This window comes from Ammospiza caudacuta, chromosome 5 (assembly GCF_027887145.1).
Source record: "Ammospiza caudacuta isolate bAmmCau1 chromosome 5, bAmmCau1.pri, whole genome shotgun sequence".
Taxonomy (NCBI): domain Eukaryota; kingdom Metazoa; phylum Chordata; class Aves; order Passeriformes; family Passerellidae; genus Ammospiza; species Ammospiza caudacuta.
The window spans coordinates 73,741,985-73,761,056 of NC_080597.1; positions in this window are offsets into that span (position 1 = coordinate 73,741,985).

Sequence of the window (19,072 nt, forward strand, 5' to 3'; positions counted from 1 at the left end):
ATCCCGGCGGGAACCGACACGGACAGACAGACAGGGGGACAGACAGGGGGACAGACAGGGGGACAGACAGGGGGACAGACAGGGGGACAGACAGCGGGACAGACAGGGGGACAGACAGCGGGACAGACAGCGGGATAGACAGGGGGACAGGGAGAGAGCAGGGAGAAAGGGGGAACAGGGACAGAGGGTGGGTAGAGAGAGGGCGAGACACAAAAGGCGTGGAAAGGATGGATGGGGGGAAAAGGGAAGAAAGAAAGAGAGAGAAAAAGAGAGAGAGAGAAAGAGAGAGAAAGATAGAGAGAGAGAAAGAGAGAGAGAGAGAAAGAGAAAGAAAGAAAGAGAGAGAAAGAGAGAAAGAAAGAGAGAGAGAGAAAGAAAGAAAGAAAGAAAGAAAGAAAGAAAGAAAGAAAGAAAGAAAGAAAGAAAGAAAGAAAGAAAGAAAGAAAGAAAGAAAGAAAGAAAGAAAGAAAGAAAGAAAGAAAGAAAGAAAGAAAGAAAGAAAGAAAGAAAGAAAGAAAGAAAGAAAAAGAAAGAATAGGATGATGAAGGATAATATCAATTTTTTTAAAGCACTAGGAGCAGTCACTCACTGGGTGCCCCGCACGCCGGCCAGAGCGCGTCAGCCCCGGTGTGGGAGGAAGCGGCTCCCGGGGTTTTTATCCCGGGGGGCCCCGTTAAATCCCGAGGCTCCGCAGCGCCGGGGCCGCCTCCGGTCAGCGGGGCCGGGCTGGGCTCAACTGCGGCCGGGAGCGGGATCCGCTCCTCCACGGCCAGCGGAGCCAAGCGATGGATGGATGGATGGATGGATGGATGGATGGATGGATGGATGGATGGATGGATGGATGGATGGATGGATGGATGGAATCTTCGAGGATGCCCATTTTAAGCCCGAGTTTCAGCCCCCGGTGCAGCCCATCGCCGTTGGGCGTGACGACAGAGCTTTCACACATATGTGGCATGCACATATATATATATATATATTTTAAAAAGAAGCCGGCCAGGGCTGCTATAAGAGCCCTGAACCAGCCCCGCGTTAGCACGGACGAGCCGGGAAGGGGGTGAGAGGTCTCCCCCACACAGAAGGGCCCGGGGACCGGGCTCGGTGCTCCCCCGGGCTCCCCCGGAGCCCCTTCCCGGTGGGAAGCGCTCCCGCAGCCCATCAGGGCGAGGGGCAGAGGGGGGGATGCTCACGGCCCTCCCCGAGCCGGGGGCTCCCACCCGCTCCGGGACAGCTCGTGTTTCCTCCGTCCCGTCGCAGGAGTCGCTCTGCCTGCAGGGGATTTGTTTCCCCTCCTTTCCGTACTCCAGGAATTGGGGGAGTAGAAGGAGGAAGCGGAGGGGAGAACGGCGCGGTCTGTCTGTCTGTCTGTCTGTCCTGACGCACTTTCCGGGGCGCCCCAGCACCAGGGTGGTCTCCTGCCCACCCCTCCTCCTCCGGGAGCGGGGGATTCCTTGGAGAGGAGGAGGAAGGTGGAGAGGGGAGCAGCGCTCAGGAGAACAAACTTTCCTCTTCCCGCCATCGCCCTCCCCAACTTTGGGCATTTTAGTGGGAATTTGTGTCTTCATCCCCGCTCCCCAAATTTCCCCATCCTGCGGGCCAGAGGGGTTTCCGACCCTTTGGAAAAGTCACTTTGTGTTTTTTAACATTGAGAGGGGGCTTAATTTGTGCAGGTGAGCTGAGATTCCCACCCCCGCTCCCTCCGGCGCTTACAGCCCTGAGACCTACAGCCGTGGGATCGCAGGAGGGGAATTTCCATCCAAAGGTCACAAAATTGCTAAACCACTTTAAAACGTGCCTCCAGCCCTGTCCGGAGGTAGTGAGGAAATCGCTTTCCTTCAGCTGTTTGGAGGGCAGGGAATTGTTAATGCAAAATGAAATGAATAAAGTAAAAATAAAAAAAAAAAAGTAAAATAAAATAATAAATCAGCAGCTACACCAAGTCTCATCAGTGGCAGGAGGGAGAAGAAATGGGGACAGCCCTGAGGGCTCCGTCCTGCCCCGGCTGCGAGAGGAGGACACCCGCTCTCAAATCCACTTTGCTTAGGCTGTCCCTTTATTTTATTTCCAACACGTCCTCGACAGATTCGATCTCCCTATCCCCATCCCAGCCGGGAGGAAGCCGTGGTGGGGAGTGCAAAAACACCCCCTACAAAAAAAAAATTATAAAAGGAATATTAAAAAAAATAAAAAGAGCAAACCCATAATTTTTCATCATTTTTCCCCGTTTCCTCGGATTATCCCGTGATCCCCGGGGGTTTTGAGAGGAGCGCTGGCCTTGACCGTCCTTTTCCCAGGCTGTGGCTGCAGATCCATCACGCCGCCCCCCCGGCAGCCCCCAGCAGGGTCTGCAGTGACAGCCCGGCGTTAATAGGAGCCCATTGTTGCAGCAATTAGCCCCAGATAAGGGTCGGGGGCTCGGGGGTTAATTCTGCCGGGGGGAGGGGGCTGCGGGGAGCGGGGCTCGGCATCGCCCCGTGCCGGGGGAGGGATGGGAGCAATGGGGACAACTCTGAAAGGTCCCGAGGAAACGCTTTGGACACTTTATTTGTCAGCTAGAGACCCAAAAAAGAGGGAAATTCTTTAAAAAAAAAAAACCCTTTAAAAAATATAAAATCAACACCAACAAAACCCCAAACTTGGTGGGATGGGGCAGCCCCCCAGCCTAACCCGCTCCCCTAAAACTGACCGGTGAAAGGGCACTAAAGCTGCCCCCCTTTGGGGTTGTTTTAGATCTCCCTCGTGTCCTGCTGTTAACGTGGGCACAGCACAGGCGGTTCTGGAGCCGGAGCCGGGGCCAGCGGCTCCTCCGGTGCCCGGGGCCGCCAGTGGCACCTCGGGGCGGGGACAGGCGGCGTCCCCTGCTCCCCCCTCTCCTTTAGCCCCCTTTAAACGACAATTGACTGAAAGGGGATTAAGTTACGTTTGTCGGGCTGGGCTTTTTTTTTTTTTTTTTTTTTTTTTTTTTTTTTTTTTTTTTTTCCTTTCTATCCAGGGTACCAGAATAGTACAGGTAAAGCTGTACAAACAGCCGGGAGCGAGGAATCGGGGGGTTATGGAGAGGACACGGCCCAGGGCAGAGAGCTCCGAAGATTATTATTAATTTTTTTTTTTTTTTTTTTTGCCTGTGTACAGCAACTTGCCGAGGCAGAGAGAGCCGGGTGCCACCTCCCTGGTTGGGAAGGGGGCACGGAGCCTGCCAGTGCCCGAGATGGTCCCGCCAGGAGGGTATTGAGCCTGCTGAGATAATCTCGGGTTAAACAAAGGCGCAGAGAAAAGGGAATATTTTGTTGTCCTCTTTTTCTCTTTTTTTTTTTTTTTTTTTTTTTTTTTTTTTTTTTTTTTTTTAATTTCCCTCCCTTCGTGAATTAGGCAGGAATTACGATCCACTTCCCCAAGGCCATCCCCCTCTTTATCATTTAAACGGTATAAGCAGTGTCCGGCCACCTAGGAGCGGCAAATTATTATTAATAATGATATAAAAATAACAATAATAGTCAAAGAGAAAGGGAGACTGGCATTTCTGCCTCTCCCCTTTCCCATCCTACATGAGTCTTCCCTTCCACTTCGAAACCAACCACATGGGTGGTTTTTCTTTTTTTTTTATCTCTCTCGCTCTTTCTATTTTTTTTTTTTTTAATACACATACGTATTTCCGTTCTTTTCTAATAATTCAGTTATCTCCCCTCCGTGAAGATCGGGAGGAAATATAAACACGCACACAAAGAAGTGCCGAGCCATGCAAATTCAAAGAGAGAACAAATCATCGGCTGATTACACCGGGTCCAATTTTTTCTCCTTTCGTGCACCACCACCCACCACAGACGCGCACACACTTCTATTTTTTTTTTTTTTTAAGCACAAATGATGCTATTTGATGGAGGGGTGGGAAGAGACGGGGGAAAACCCTGCTCTGCCGTAAAAAAGAAATTCGAAGAATTAAAACTGGGAGGAGAGAAACTGGGACTTTTTTTTTTTTTCCCTCCTCCCCCCGTTCTTTGAAGCCGAGAGAAGGGCGACTGCCCCGGGACACTGCAGGAGTAAGGAGAAAAAAAAAAAAATTAAAAAAAGGTCTGAGAAAGATCAAAAACCGGCTCCGCAAGTCCCAGGGGCGACCTCTCCGCCCTGACATTCCCCGGAGTGCGCGGAGAGGAGCCGGGAGAGGGGACGAGGGGAGGGGGACTCGTGTCAGCGCCGCCCGTCCCGCTCCGGCCGCAGGAGCCGCAGCCGCCCCTCCGGGCTCCCCTGACAGCGGCAGCCCCGCTCCGAGCCCAGCCCGGTGAGTCCTTTCCCCGCACCCTTCCCTTCCTCAGACAGCAAAAGTGCGCTTTGGCAAGGGAGTCTCTTTTATTCCATTTTACCTCCCCATTTTACCCCGCTCTCCCCTTCTGCCCCCTCTCCCCACCCTGGAGAGGATGCCCTGCTATCCCTGCAGGGAGCTGGGCAGCGATCCCGAAAGGCTTCGACCCCACAAATTAAAAAATAAGGGAAGAAAAAGCCAGCAAATCGCCCGAACAGACACTCCAAATTACGGCGAGGTTAAAGAAGTGCTCAGTGGAGGAAAAAAAAAATAAAAATACATATTAAGATAAGGGAATCGGGGGAGCCGGTTTGTTTAGGGTTTCTCGATTTTGCTTTATCTCCCAGGACCGTTTCGAACCATAGATTGAAGCATCTTGGGGGCTTTAAACCCGGCAAGAGCATTTTCCCTCGCAGTCCACAGAGAAAGTGAAGCTGCTGCCGACGTTTTTAAGGATTCCTTCTGTCTATTTTTTTTCCTTCCTTTTTTTTTTTTTTTTTTTTTTACTCGAAAGCACAAATTACCCCGGGACTTAGATAAAGGAAAAAACCCCCCACAAATCTCCCTGCGGCCGGCGTGAGAGGAGGCGGCAGAATTAACAGCAGCTCCTCGGTGAGAATCAGGGGCATTTCCCCGGATTAAAACCGGAGCGATTTACTCCGGCAAGCGGCCGGCTGCTGTCAGTTTAGAGCAGTCCCTGCACCCCAAAGAACAAATCCTCAAAACAAACACCAAAAACAAACCCCCAAAAACAAACCCCAAAAATAAACCCCCCGTGCCCACCGCCCCCAGCGCTGTGACCCCGCGCGGTGACAACTCCGCGAATGCTGGACTCCCGTTCACCGTCAGAACCTCCAAAATTCAAATAGTACCGAGGCTGTCAGAACACACAAGGTTTCTTTTCGCCCTAAAGACAGGGTTATCGCACCCCAAACTCCCCCGAGAAGCACAGGCAGGCTCAGATGCTGTCCTGCCCCCATCCGAGCACAGGGCGATGCCTCCGCATCCCGGGGGACCAGAGCAGCCCCCCAAAATGTGCTCCCCTTCCTCTGCATCCCTCTCCCTACCTGCCCCTGCCGGGAAAAACCTCCTCGCTTTATTTTCCCCAGCGAAATTAAAACGCTTCCCTGGGCTCTGTAAAACGAAATTCACATCCCCGGGAGAAGGAAGCGCTTCGCCCCAGCCGGGAGCAAAATGCCGCGGCGGGGTGGGGGTAAAGCTTCCCTCTGCCCTCCTTCCTTTCCGAGAGCTCGTTTCTCCTTTCCCGGAGCCCTCGGGTTGCCGGGACCCTCTGTGTCCCCCTGTCTGTCCGGGGGTGTCTGTCCTGCACCCCGGGGAGGTGGGAGCGGTGTCCGCCCGCGGCACCGACAGGTCCCGGCTCCCCCGCTCCGCACCTGCGGCCCATAAATAATGGAGAAAACAAGCAGGGCCGGTGGTTATTAATTATCCGCTTTCATTAAAATCCGTCACCCGGAGCCCGCTGCCTGTGTACGGACACGCGAAGGTAAGAGGAGACGAGTGGATGGATGGATGGATGGATGGATGGACGGACGGACAGACAGACAGATAGATAGATAGATAGATAGACAGATAGATAGATTTTCTCCCCTTTCTGCTTTCAAAACGCTCGATGACAGACAATGTGGATTTTTTGACAGCACAAGCCATTCCCTCTGCTCCCTCCAGAAACATCCTCCGCACGGTTTGGAGGGTGAAAAATTCTCCTTCAAGGCGGGGAAGGAGGAGAGAGGCTGAATGAGGAAAATCTCCTCTCTCCCTTCGGCCCCCAGTCCTGCCGGAGCCCAGGACGGCCCAGCCCGGCCCGGCTCGGCCCGGCCCGGCCCGGCCCGCAAATCCCCTCAGCGGGACCCGGAGCAGAGAGGAAGGAGCTTGCCCGGCCCCGCAGCAGAGCCATCTCCCTGCCTCAACCACACACCTCTAGGGTAGCTCTGCTTTGCCTTTCTAAGGTAAAAATATGAGAAATGCCTGCGTAAAATCGCCCTAAGTGCATTCTGTTAGAAGCATTCTTGTTATGCATGATATACAGATATTTTTAACCTGAAGACATAAAGTACTACACATACAGGGTATATTTTATATTATACAGCACATATCAACCTAACAGAATCAAATTGAATGGGAATTATTTGCGAGAAGAGCACAAAACCGCAGCCATCGACACGAGCCTGCCTGCACTAAAATCGCTGTGCACAGAGTGATACACAGAGTATGTGGGTCCAGATATACAATATAAATATACACAAATATATATATATATTTGTATGCACATAGGTACGAAGGCGCAGAAAGGCCCCGCATATCCCTCAAATATAAATCCATTTCCATCCTGAGATTAATATTTCTCACCCCAGCTATGTCAGTGCCGTGTCTCACCTCCCAGCCCCTGCCAGCCCAGCCTCGCTCCTTTGCCCCCAACACACACAGGTAAAAAAATTCTTCTCCCCAGCTTCCCAAAAATCGCTCCCTCACGGAGCAGGGGGATCTCCCCAAGGTCACCGAGAAAACTCGGCTCTCCCCTCCGTCCACCCCAAGCAATAAACGAGGGTCGGGGCTGAGTTCCAAATCCTTGGAGCCGAGCTCCCCGTCCTAACACCCTCCACGTGGAGAAGGAGTAAAAGGAGGATGGATTAAAAAATAAAATTAAAAAAAATTAAAAAAAAAAAGAAAAATAATTAGAAATAAAAAAGGAGGAGGGTGGAACGGAGGGACACACAAATCGGCGTTCACTGACCTGGGCAGACGCTTTTGGTTTTGTCCGGTTCCGCTGGAGCGCTCAGAGCAGGAGTGCGGGAGGAGCGGAGCCGCTGCTGGCATGTCGCAAGCTCTCACCGAGGGGGAAAACCTGGGGGAGCCGCATCCTCCGAACGCCCACCCTTGCCCTCCTCCTCCTCCTCCTCCTCCTCCTCCTCCGGGCTGGGCTGAAGATCAGAGCTCTTCCGGGTTGGGAAAGGGCAGAGCAGGAGTGAGAGGAATATGATGGGCCATTTCTTTACACACCCATCGGTGGGGCGGGGAGCGGGGGTGGGGGACAGGGGCAGGGCCAGGGGGACGCGCCAGGTACAGCGGTGCGAGCGTGATGTAACCCGTCCCGGGAGCTGCTGTCAGCGCCGGCAGCCGGGAACGCCGGCAACACAGGGGGGAAATGTAATTAAGCGTATGATCATACAAATAACGCCGGGGCTCGCTCCGCTGCATCGAGAGCTTTCGAGGAAAAGTGGTGACATTGGCGACAAGGGGCTGGTTCTTCTCCTCCGTGCCCCTTTCTCCTCCCCGGGGGATTTTTAATGACCCCATTCTCTCAATTTTTTTTTTAAATTTTATTTTGAATATGTATCTGTTTAAGGCTTCACTATACAGATAGAAAAATAATAATCATAATAATAATAATGGGCACGCATCCCCTGGCGCTTCGAGAACGGGCTGGGACGACGGTTGTTCCCCCTCTGTCCCACTTCTCCTCGGGACGAGGAAGGCTCAGCACCTTTTCAGGGAGCTCGTAGGGGTCAGCCCCAGCCCTGGGGGTCCTGGGTGTCCCCCTCTGTGTCCCCTCAGACTCGCACGGGTTGAACCCAGGGTCGATGCGGAGCGAAAGGGACGGGCCGGGGGATGTGCAGCCCCCTGCCCGCTCCTCAGCCGCCTTTCCCGGGAACACCTGGGGCTTTTGGAGCCCTGGGGCTTTTGGAGCCCTGGGGGTGGAGGGAAGATGAACACCCCCCTAAAGTGCTGTAGGGGCAGCAGAAGCCGGGGAGCCGGCTCCGAGGGATGCCCCAGATCTTCAGGATGGAGGAACCGACCGGGGCTCTGATTTTCCATATTTAGCCCCCCACTCATGGGACTCCCCCAAACCCCAAGGTTCTCCCCCGTTGGCCTCGATCCTCGATTCTCTTACAAGAAAACTTCCCCAGGTTTTGGTGATGATATTTCTATTCGCTAGGGCTGGGTGCTCATTTCGGGGTGGGTGGGTGGGTGTCCTGCAGCCAAAACCAGACAAGACACGCAGGACCAGCCTGGGGAAGGCGGGAGGGGAGGGGGATTATCCACGGAAAACACGTCCGGGAATGGCCCCCCTCACCCACTGGGATGGGCAGCACCTCCGAGCGGCAGAAGTGGGGAGGGGGAAGAACATCCCTTGGAGTGAAGATGCTTCCTCGGGAATAAATCTGGGATAAAGCTTTATTTCCAGGGCTAAACCAGGTGCGTGAAACAGATCCCAGGCCCCAGGAGTCGGGGTCCCGGTGGTGCTGGGGGGATGCAGAACCGCCCTGGGGGATGCAGAGCTGCACTGGGGGATGCAGAACTGCACTGGGGGATGCAGAACCGCCCTGGGGGATGCAGAGCTGCACTGGGGGATGCAGAACTGCACTGGGGGATACAGAGCTGCACTGGGGGATGCAGAACTGCACTGGGGGGATGCAGAGCTGCACTGGGGGATGCAGAACTGCACTGGGGGATGCAGAGCTGCACTGGGGGGATGCAGAACTGCACTGGGGGATACAGAACTGCACTGGGGGATGCAGAACCGCCCTAGGGGGATACAGAACCGCCCTGGGGGATGCAGAGCTGCACTGGGGGGATGCAGAACTGCACTGGGGGGATGCAGAGCTGCACTGGGGGATGCAGAACTGCACTGGGGGATGCAGAGCTGCACTGGGGGGATGCAGAACTGCACTGGGGGATACAGAACTGCACTGGGGGATGCAGAACCGCCCTAGGGGGATACAGAACTGCACTGGGGGATGCAGAGCTGCACTGGGGGGATGCAGAACTGCACTGGGGGGATGCAGAACTGCACTGGGGGATACAGAACTGCACTGGGGGATGCAGAACCGCCCTAGGGGGATACAGAACTGCACTGGGGGATGCAGAGCTGCACTGGGGGGATGCAGAACTGCACTGGGGGGATGCAGAACCGCCCTAGGGGGATACAGAACGGCCCTGGGGGGATGAAGAGCTGCCCTGGGGGATGCACAGCAGCCCTGGGGGGGATGCACAGCAGCCCTGGGGGATACAGAGCCCCTATGGGGGATACAGAACGGCCCCGGGGGGATGAAGAGCTGCTCTGCCCAGCCCCGCTCCGAGGTACCCGGCCGAGACCCCCCCGGGCACATCCTGCGGAAGGTGGGGCGAAAATTGGTCACCTAGGGGGAAGAATAACTATATATGTATATACACACCCTCCTGGTCCTGGAGGGATACTGTTGGGTTTTTCTGCTGACGTTGGGAGTTCGCTATCGCTGCTTCTAGAGTGACTCTCTGTGAGGTGAAAGGTAACGCGATCGCCTCCCAATTCTATCTTTAGAAAACACATTCAATTAAGGTAATAACTTAAAGCTCATTAGAGGCACGAAGGGAACCTTCCCAGCGCCAAGCACCGATGGAAACAGCTCGGGTACCCCAGCGGCGGGGGGAGAAGGGGTGAGCCCATCTACCATCGACAAGAAATGTGCCTTTTGCTAAGGAAAGGCTTCGAAAAAGAGGATTTTAAAGCCACGAGGCTTGTGTGGTTTGGACTAAGCCGTGTGGACAAGCCGGGCATAAATCCTTGCGGGGTGTGGGATAAGAAAAAAAAAAAAAAAAAAAAAAAAGGAGAATACGGCTGAAATCACTCGGGGGGTGTTTTCCTCATGATAGGGCTGGGAAAATCCCTGCGGAATCTTCTGCTCCCCAAAACAGTGCTGCGGGAGGGAGGCGACATCAGCCTGGGGGATGATGCCGGATCCCTCCAAAACTGCCCAGAAAAAAATAAAAAAATTAAAAAGCGGGGGGAGGAGGCAGCCGGATCCGAGCTGTCTGAGCACATCGTGGAGCCGGGGGGGAGAGGTAGGGAAACGAAAAATCAAGGATTTTCCTGCAAAAACCGCTTGGGAGGACGGCGGAGATGGAGACCCCGCACTATTGTCTCTGCTCCTCCGGCTGGGGCTCGATGGGGGACGGGAGGGGACAGCGGGAATTTGGGCACAGGCGCAGGCGCATCCGCAGCCACCCCCCCTCCCGCAGCCACCCCGCACCGCCAAGTTCATTTCCAGCCACGCCGGCCGGTGATTCAGAGGTTAAACATAACTAATGAGGCTTTAAATGGCAGCCGGGGTTTATCAGAAATATCACAGACCCGCCTCGATGCCCGCCGTTCAGGTCCGAATATACATTCAAAGCAGTAGGCAGACACGCGGGGGTCATTTAAATAAATAAATACACGGAAAAAAATGCGCACACATTTTTCCGCATATATATATATATATATATATGTTTAAATGAATATATACCTATATATATATATGTGTATGTGTGTGTGTATATATATATATACACACGTATATATATACACGAAAAAATATATATAATATATACAATATATATAACATATATATAATATATAATATAATATATATAATATATATTATATTATATATATAAAATATATATTATATATATATGCAATAAAACTATGTGGGACATTTATATGGTGTGCGTGTACATATTTTATATAAATATATATATATGGAATATATCATCTATCTATCTATCTATCTATCTATCTATCTATCTATCTATCTAACTATATATATTTCATAATTTTTTCCTTGTGTTTTCCAACTTGCTAAGGGAGCCTGCGATTCTCCCTCTGCATGTGCTTGACCCCACCTCTTGCTCTCCTCCTGGCACACATTTAGACGGGTATGCACCGAAATAAATACCTACACACGCACACACACGCACACACACAATCGATTTCGGCTCCGCCTGAGCCAAGATTTGCAGTGGAACCGTCCCTAAATAAAATCCATAGGTTATTGTTAGGCATAACCGCTCTGCCGGCTGCAGAGAGGAGGTTGGGGATGTTTTATTTGCTATACTTAAACTGCCTCTCGTGCTGTGGAAAGAAAACCCACCCTCTCTGCCCCCACCCCGGGGGAAAAGTTGCCAATAATCAATGATTCCCCCTTCTCCGGCTGTGAAAACACTGTCTCGGAGAGGTTATTTTTTAATATCGCTGTTGCAATCTCCGTTTCCAGGGAGGGGAAGAAAGCCCCTCGGTGTTGATCTCCCCAAATCAGGCGCTTTGGCATTGATCCTGCGCTTTGTGTGCGTCGGGTATATTCGCTTTAAAACGATTTCCATTAAACGCGGCCGCCTACATCGGCGGGATCGCCCTGGTGACTTTGTGGGAGCGCTGGGCAGGGACAGAGGGGCCGGGGGGGACCCTCGGAAATTAAAATAATCGTCCCCCTCCCCACCCTCTTTCCCCCTTCGTCCACATCTTCCATTCACCCGGATCAGGAATAAAGTCAAAGCCAGACCCCAGCAAACAACCGCGATTGTAAATTCCTACCCGTTACAACCAAGGTGCAAAATGTATTTATAAAAATATATAAAGCACGTGGAAGAGGAGAATTTTAATTAAATCTTACTGCGGCTCTAACAACATCGAAGTGATATTTCATTCGGAGCCCGCCTCTTGCTTGTGTTTTATAGCGTTTTCTTGCCTCTGACTTTTTTTTTTTTAAATATTAGACGAGGTACAGAATTATAAATGACTCTTTCCTTATCTGTGCTGCTCACATATCCAGGATCAGAGGAGCTGATTAAGAAAGAAGTCAGAGGCAACGTTGGATTCATAATGATTCGGAATAATGAATCCTTATCTCTGCTTTCCAGATTATCACCCTTTCAGCTCCCAATGTTTTGTTACATGGGATAATTTATTGCATCTAATACATCACAATGAATCTGATGGCGGAAAGCGATGGGCAACGTTGGGGGAAAAAAATTCGTGGGTCCTTATTTTAGTTTAGTTTCATCCTGGGGGCAACGAAACTGATTTTTTTTTCTTATTTAATTGGGAAAATATAAGGTAAATCTAATAATAATAATAAAAAGAAGTTGGAAGGGGATGATGAGGCGCTTTAATTAGTGTGTCACTTTCAGACTGAAATTAAGAAAATCGACCGGAGCTTCTCCTCTCGGTGGCTCCGAGATCCTAATTTTACATGATTTATTTTTTATTTAAGGGGGAGATAATGCATCATAAACATTGAATAAAGCACGGAGCCGGGTTAAGATAAAACACAATTTGCATCTCTCTTTTTTTCCCCTTTTTTTTTTTTTAATTATGCAAGGGAGGGCTGCCAATAATGTTCTTTTTTTTTTTTTTTCCTCCGCCCCGTTGCCGAATAAATACATGCATAGCAAAAAATCGATAAGATTTCTGCGAGGAGTCTCTTCCCTCTTTCTTCCCGTGTCTCTGCCTCCTTTTTTTTTTTTTTTTTTTTTTTTTTTTTTTTTTTTTTTAAGGCATTTCTCATAAACTGGAGAAACTCCGCGCGTTGCTTTGTATGCAAATGAACGCTGCGCTGTGTTTCTGGCTGCAGAAATGAAACAGGGGATGGAGGGCGGGGTGGGGGGAAACAGGCACCTGAAATTATTGATATTCCTGTGCCTGGGGAGGGGAAGATCCGCCGATATTTTGCTGGATTTGAATGTATTCGTTTGAATCCTTGAAGGGAAGCAGCAGCCGGGCTCTGCCTCCCTCACCTGCGCAGGGAAAAATGAAATGTTTGCATTTCAAACATTTTCCGTTTCGAATAAACCCCCTTTGCTCCATTCCGAAGGATGAGGGGAGGAGGGAGGGATTCCCACAGCACGAACAACTCAGCCCAAAACTTGATCTCAGCAAAAATCACCGCAAGGGTCAAACCCGATGAGAGGGTTTGGGATAACCCCCTCAAAACCCTGCGAGGGGCTGGGGGATGCTCCCGACCCGTGCTAGAGCATCCCCGCCTCTGAGAAAATGGTGCCTAAAATCCTCTGCGTGGTCACTTTGCGCGTCTCGATTGTTTTTTTGCTTTAGGTGGGTTGTTTTCCTTCTTTATTTTTTTTTTTCCCCTTTGTGTGCAGCCACTCCTGATGCTAAAATTTCTGGGGACAGGTGCTGGCAGCTCTGTTCTGCCTTCTTTAAGTTTCGCTTGCTCCTTCTCATCCCTTGCTGGCTCTCATGGCACAGGGACGGTGTTTAATCATTAACCAGGTCTAGCACGGTCCTTTTTTCCAGGAAGTGAGAGCCGCTTCTGAAACCAGGTTGAAAAATAACTTGTTTTTCCCCTTTGCCTAAAGGGAAAGGTTCCCACCCGGGCTCTCGGGTGGGGGGACCCCACGCCGCCCCCTCCCCGCTGTAGAATCCATCCTTTCACACGCGGTGTTTCACAAATCCCATCCAAACGCTAATCTCGGCTTCCTTACTCTTCCCCCTCCGTATATTCCGTGCAATATTTGTCAAGGAATTTCAAGTATCAATTAAAACCGCAATTTTTGATATTTCCCCCCCTCCCAATCTAGAGTGTAGATGATTTGATAGGAATATACATATATATAATACCGGTTCTCCCTCAGATGAATTTATTGGACCGCGTCCCACCCTTAGCTGAACATTCAATATTCCAGCATTATCTCCACACTTAAACTCGCTTTCTCCATTTCTGTGCCAAGATAAATTTGCATAATATTTGCAGTTGTAATTAGCTGATGAACATCTCCCAGCCTTCCCCTTTGTTTTCCGCGCGTTTGGTCTTCAATTGATGCCACTTTTGATCTTTAATATTACAGGATCCCGATAGAGCATTTTATATCTTATCTGCAGCGCATGAAAGTCGCGCAGAAAGGGAGTGAGAAGGGGGAAAAAACGGGGAGAAAGGAGAGGGAGGAAAAGGCACTGAACGAAGCCGAACTAATCAGAGTTTCCAAAGGTTGTTTCAGACGCCTGAATCCGCAGTTACGGGCCAAACGAGATAAATGGTGAAATTAGAGCCATTTCAAATAGCGCAGGGCTCCATCAGGTGAGGGACCAGCATCTCCAGCATCTCCGCATCACCCGAGAAGGGCGCCGGGGCTGCGGCGGAGCCGGGCAGGGGACGCGGGCTGCGGGGCGGGGGTGGCACCGTGTGCGTGTCCCCTGCAGGCTTGGGGACCCCGGGGTGGCGCCCTGCCGACTTTTAGGGACGCGAGCACCAAAGTTGAGCTCTTTTATTAATTTTTTTTTTTTTTTTTTTTTTTTGGCGTGGCTGGGGGGAGCTGAGGGGAAGATGCTGTGGGGAAGATGCTGTGGGGAAGATGCTGTGGGGAAGATGCTTTTCCTCACCCAAGGACTGGGTGGGGAGTAGCCGGCACCCCCCGACCCCCTTTCCCCGGAGCACCTTGAGTGAGCAGCCCACCCTCAGGGTCACCTCCGCTGGCAGAGCCGGGAGTAAAGGATGTTATCACGTCGGGAGGGTTATTAAACCGCTAATGAATGAGTGTCTGTGAGACTCTGGACGGGCTGGAGAGACTGCGGGAGGGGGGTCGGGGGGGGAGAGGAGGCAGAAAGGCTCGATCTTCATGCCAATCTCTGGAACAAATAGCTAACATTTAACGTTTACACCCTGCTTGGCGACGAACTGGCGCTCCACGGACCCCTGATCCAGGCTAAAATGTCCAGAAAGCCTTTGGAGAGAACAAGTTCCTAGCTATCAGGTTCTTCTGATCTCTCTCCTCCTTTCATAGGGCTTTGGTTTCAGGCTGGACTTGTCCAATGTCTGCTTTACCGCTGCGCGCTCCTAAATGAGTGTCAAGGAGGCGAATATCAAATAGCAGAGAGGTCAAGGCGATTTGGTTAACCGTTGGCTGGGCTGATGGCTTTAAACTTGTGTGGGAGGCTGGGGACGTGGCAGGGGGGAGGAAAGGGAAGGGGGGAAGGAGCCGGAGAGGAGGGGAAATAAACCCGAGAGAAGTGAAAGCAAGGAGGGGGAAGGAAGGGGGTAGCGGCTTAGAGAGCCCCCCAAAAAAGCAGGGTCAGGGGTTTCACTGTGATGAAGGGCTGTGGAAAGCTTGGGTGGAGGGTTTAGTGGTGGTCACGGCTGCAATGGGGTGTCCCTGTCCATCATTTGGGAATATTTGGGAGTATTTGAGTGATGGATGAGCGTTGGTGGCATCCACGTTTGGGCTTTTCCACGTTTGGTGTTTTCTGTGGGAAGCTGCAGGGTGTGGGTGGGTGCAGCCACAGGGGGTGGGAAACAGGGGGGATTTTGTAGGGTGTGGTTGGGGGGGGATCACACTGAGTTTGTGCTGAGGGAAAACCGCACAGTGCAGCTGAGAAGGTGCAGAGGGTGAGCCTGGGTGGGGTTTGGGGTCCTGAGGGTGATGCTGGGCGTGGCAGGACAATGTCAGGTAGGACAGCACTATCAGGGTGTTGGGAAAAAGAGATGTACAGGAGTATTTTCCTGTGGTGATGGAATGGCAGGATGAGGCAGGAGAAGAGTCCATGCATGGATGGAACATAGAGGGATGGTTGTAAAGTGATGAAGTGACCATGGCTGTAGCTGTGGGTGTGGGATGAGCTCTGCAGGGCGGCAGGGCCAATGTGAGGGGCCAGGTGTGAGAGGGACATGCTGGGTGATGAGCACAGGGTAAAACTGGGGCTCTCAAGAGCTGGGTGGCCCAGCAATGTTTTCAGGGGCAAATCCCTTCCCTGAGTGCTCTTGAGGACACAGCAAGCAGCGAAGAAACCAAAGCAAAATTCTACTTTGCCTGCAATGATAATCTACTCAAAATTAAAAAAAAAAATAAATAAAGAATTTCCTGGAAGAAAAACTTTTCTGTTACTGAAGTGGCCAATGAACAGAACAAACACTCAAGGCCTTTGCCAGCCACACTCCTCAGCTCTGAGGCCACACAAGTCCTCCCTTCCCAGCAATCACATTTTGCCCCTGACATTAGCAGAAAACTCACTCTGGTCCCAGGTAATGTAAAGCTCAAATCAGCTGAACCAAGGCAAACAATCACCACAGGAAATGTGTGCACAGCCACACAGGGCTGAGCAGCACCAGCCCTTGGAACCAGCACAGAGTTTAGCTAAAACTAAGAGGGTTTAGTTCCCATGACATTCACCAACAAGTTGCAGAGCTCAGGAGAGTGGCACTGGAGGAAGAAATTCAGGTGAAGGCACTGGGGCTCTCAGGATAAAGCTGGAGTCTTTATATTGCCCTGTATTTTTGCATTTTGAATGCATTGTAGGGGAAACTCTTTTCCTCCTGCTCTCCCTTTTGGAGGTACAAGAGGGACTTCAGGGGGTTCAGTCCACTACAAGAACAAGGGATGCTATGATGGACATTACAATGAAGCCTGGTACGGACAGGAGAGAGGATGGGAAAATTCCAGGATCAAATATGCATTTTGGATTATTAAAAAAAAAAAAAAAAAAAAAAAAAGAAAGATAAAATTGTGATGGGTTTCATTGACTTGGCTGCTTGGGGCAGTGTGGAGCCCAGCAAGACATCACAAAAGTGTGTCCCAACAGAGAGGTGCCTCGTGTGTGTGTTTGGACACAGATGTACAGGGAATGTGTGTGCAGGGGGGTTGTGCACGTGCACAGCAGTGATCCCAGATATATTGTGGATTTTATACATGTATCTATGTATTCCATAGGAGGCTGAGAGCCATGGGTCCCTCCACCATGCCTGCATCCATCCACACACATCCACCCACCGAGGCCGCGTTTCCGGAGCCATTCTCAAATAGAGCAGTGTAATTTCTCCGCTGATTTTGATTGACATGCTGTCCCTGGGATCATGTGTTAATCCCTTCTTCACTCAAGCCTTTTCATAACTCATTTCTCTCTGCTAGATGGAGACTCTGATGGTTACCGAGGCAACGATGATAGCACTAAGCCATTTCCCTCTCTGCACGGAGACCATTATTCCGCATGCATAGGCCATTTGCAACAAAGGTCGCCACAAAGTCATCCACAACACAGCACACGTTTATTAAACTTTTATTCTTTTTTTTTCCCTCCCCCTAACAGAGAAACTAGCCAGCATATGTACAATATCTCTCACTTTTTTTTTTTTTTCTGAGATCTTTGTAATATAGGTAATAATAACTGCAGCAGATATTATTGTACCCAAAGTCTATATCACACAGATCAGGGGCTTAGAGTTCCTGGTCTAGAAAGATCATGCTTAGATGGTGAGGTTTTGAACCAATGATTCCTATTTGTCTTTTATTCTCCTATCAAATAGCAACTTTAATAGCAGTTGGAGGAAAAACAGCCGACAGCAATGATATGAGAGCGGTGTGAGGTGAATATTTGAATGTAAAACCCACACAGAGCTTTGCCCTGCACAACCAAGCACCTCCCAAAGCCCAATAACCATCAGCAGTGACCACCTTTTTTAATTTAATTTCTACCTGGCTCCTTACCAGGAGCACAAGTTGAAGGGGGTCTGTCTTGTGGAGCTGGTCCCAGGGTATTACAAGCCAGCTCTGGCTCTATGAGAACAGAGTTAAAGTGCTGCTGGAAAGGCTCCCTGCTAAGCTGAGGTGTCCCTCCCCACCATGAGGCTTTGCCCATATGGGGCCACGCTGCTGGGTTTTATTTCAGCCCCATCCCTCTCCTCTGGGGACCAAACACGAGGCGACGCTTGGGGACGGCTTTTAGCCAGCAGCCCTTTCCCACTGGGAGCACCACGGATGGAGGCACAAATGCCTCGTGGTGGATTCATGGATTTAGCACTGGAGACAGCCTCAGCAGTGCTACAGATGCCTGGAGTGTGTGTTTCCCCAGCCCCACCCCCTGCTCTGGTGGGTTGGCAGCCTGGGCTGGGCGGCTCGGACGGTCCCGCGGCACCAGGGCTGCTGCGGATGTGAAAGAGGAGGAGAAGATGGCCCACGGTGATAAGCTCCCAGGAAATTTCTATGGTGCCTCCTACTCTTCCCTGTCCAGACAGCTCCAGCTCTGCTCTGGGCCCTTATCTCTCTGTATTGCTGCACCTCTCTGGCCTCCCTCCTACAGAGTGCTGCTCAGCTTGGTGCAAACACACTCCTAATTGCACTGACCTGCCCCAAAGCCCTGATCCCATCTGCCCTCTCTGACTCCCATCACTGGCTTCACTGGTTTTAGCGCCTATTTCATTTAAATGCTCCATGCCGCCTCTTCAAAGCCCAGCCCTGGCTATTCCACTGCTCCTCCTTAATTTGCAATTTGGAAATTCCAAAAAAATTATAAATTGACAACCTTTAAACATTCAGTTTGCTTTCCTGGATACGTGGAGATGCTTAAATGAATGAGAAGTCCACAAGAGCCCAACCTCTGCAAGTGTGTGAAGTCCTGTGCTTGGAGATGCATCTAAAGGCAAACACCTTCTGTGAGTAACCATCACTTGGAGGCAGCCACAGTGGTTTCCAAACCATCCCTGTGCTTGCTTACAAAGTGTCTGTTTTGCAAGACATTCAAGTAGTCAGAGACAAACAGGAGTTGGGGTTAAATCTCCCAATCTGCCATTTATCTGGAGAATCACTTTCCCACTGAGGTACAACCTCTGGAGAGGGGGGTGAAACACCCCTGGCCCAGCTGGCACAGGGGAGGCTGGTTTATGGTGGGAAGAGGGGCTGATTTGGCACAGAAAGAAGAAAGCAGCTGCCCTGGATCCTGCTAGGTGTTGGCGTCCAAGGCCTGTCACTTCCACCTTTGTGAGATGATGTGGGGCCAGAGTGAGAATTGTTCCACTAGTGGGGGGATCCGAGAGTGATTGATCCTGCAGAGAAGGTCCTGCTCTCAGGAGGATGCACTGTCTCATGGCACTTTTCAGTCCTGTTTTTGCTCTAAATAATTAAGTTTTCCAAAGATGCGGGGCAGGAAGGTCTGGCCTTGCACTTGGCAAATGATGAACACCAAAGCCTGAAATGGAGGTGAGGAGGAGTGCAGGTGGAATCAAGCTGGACAAACA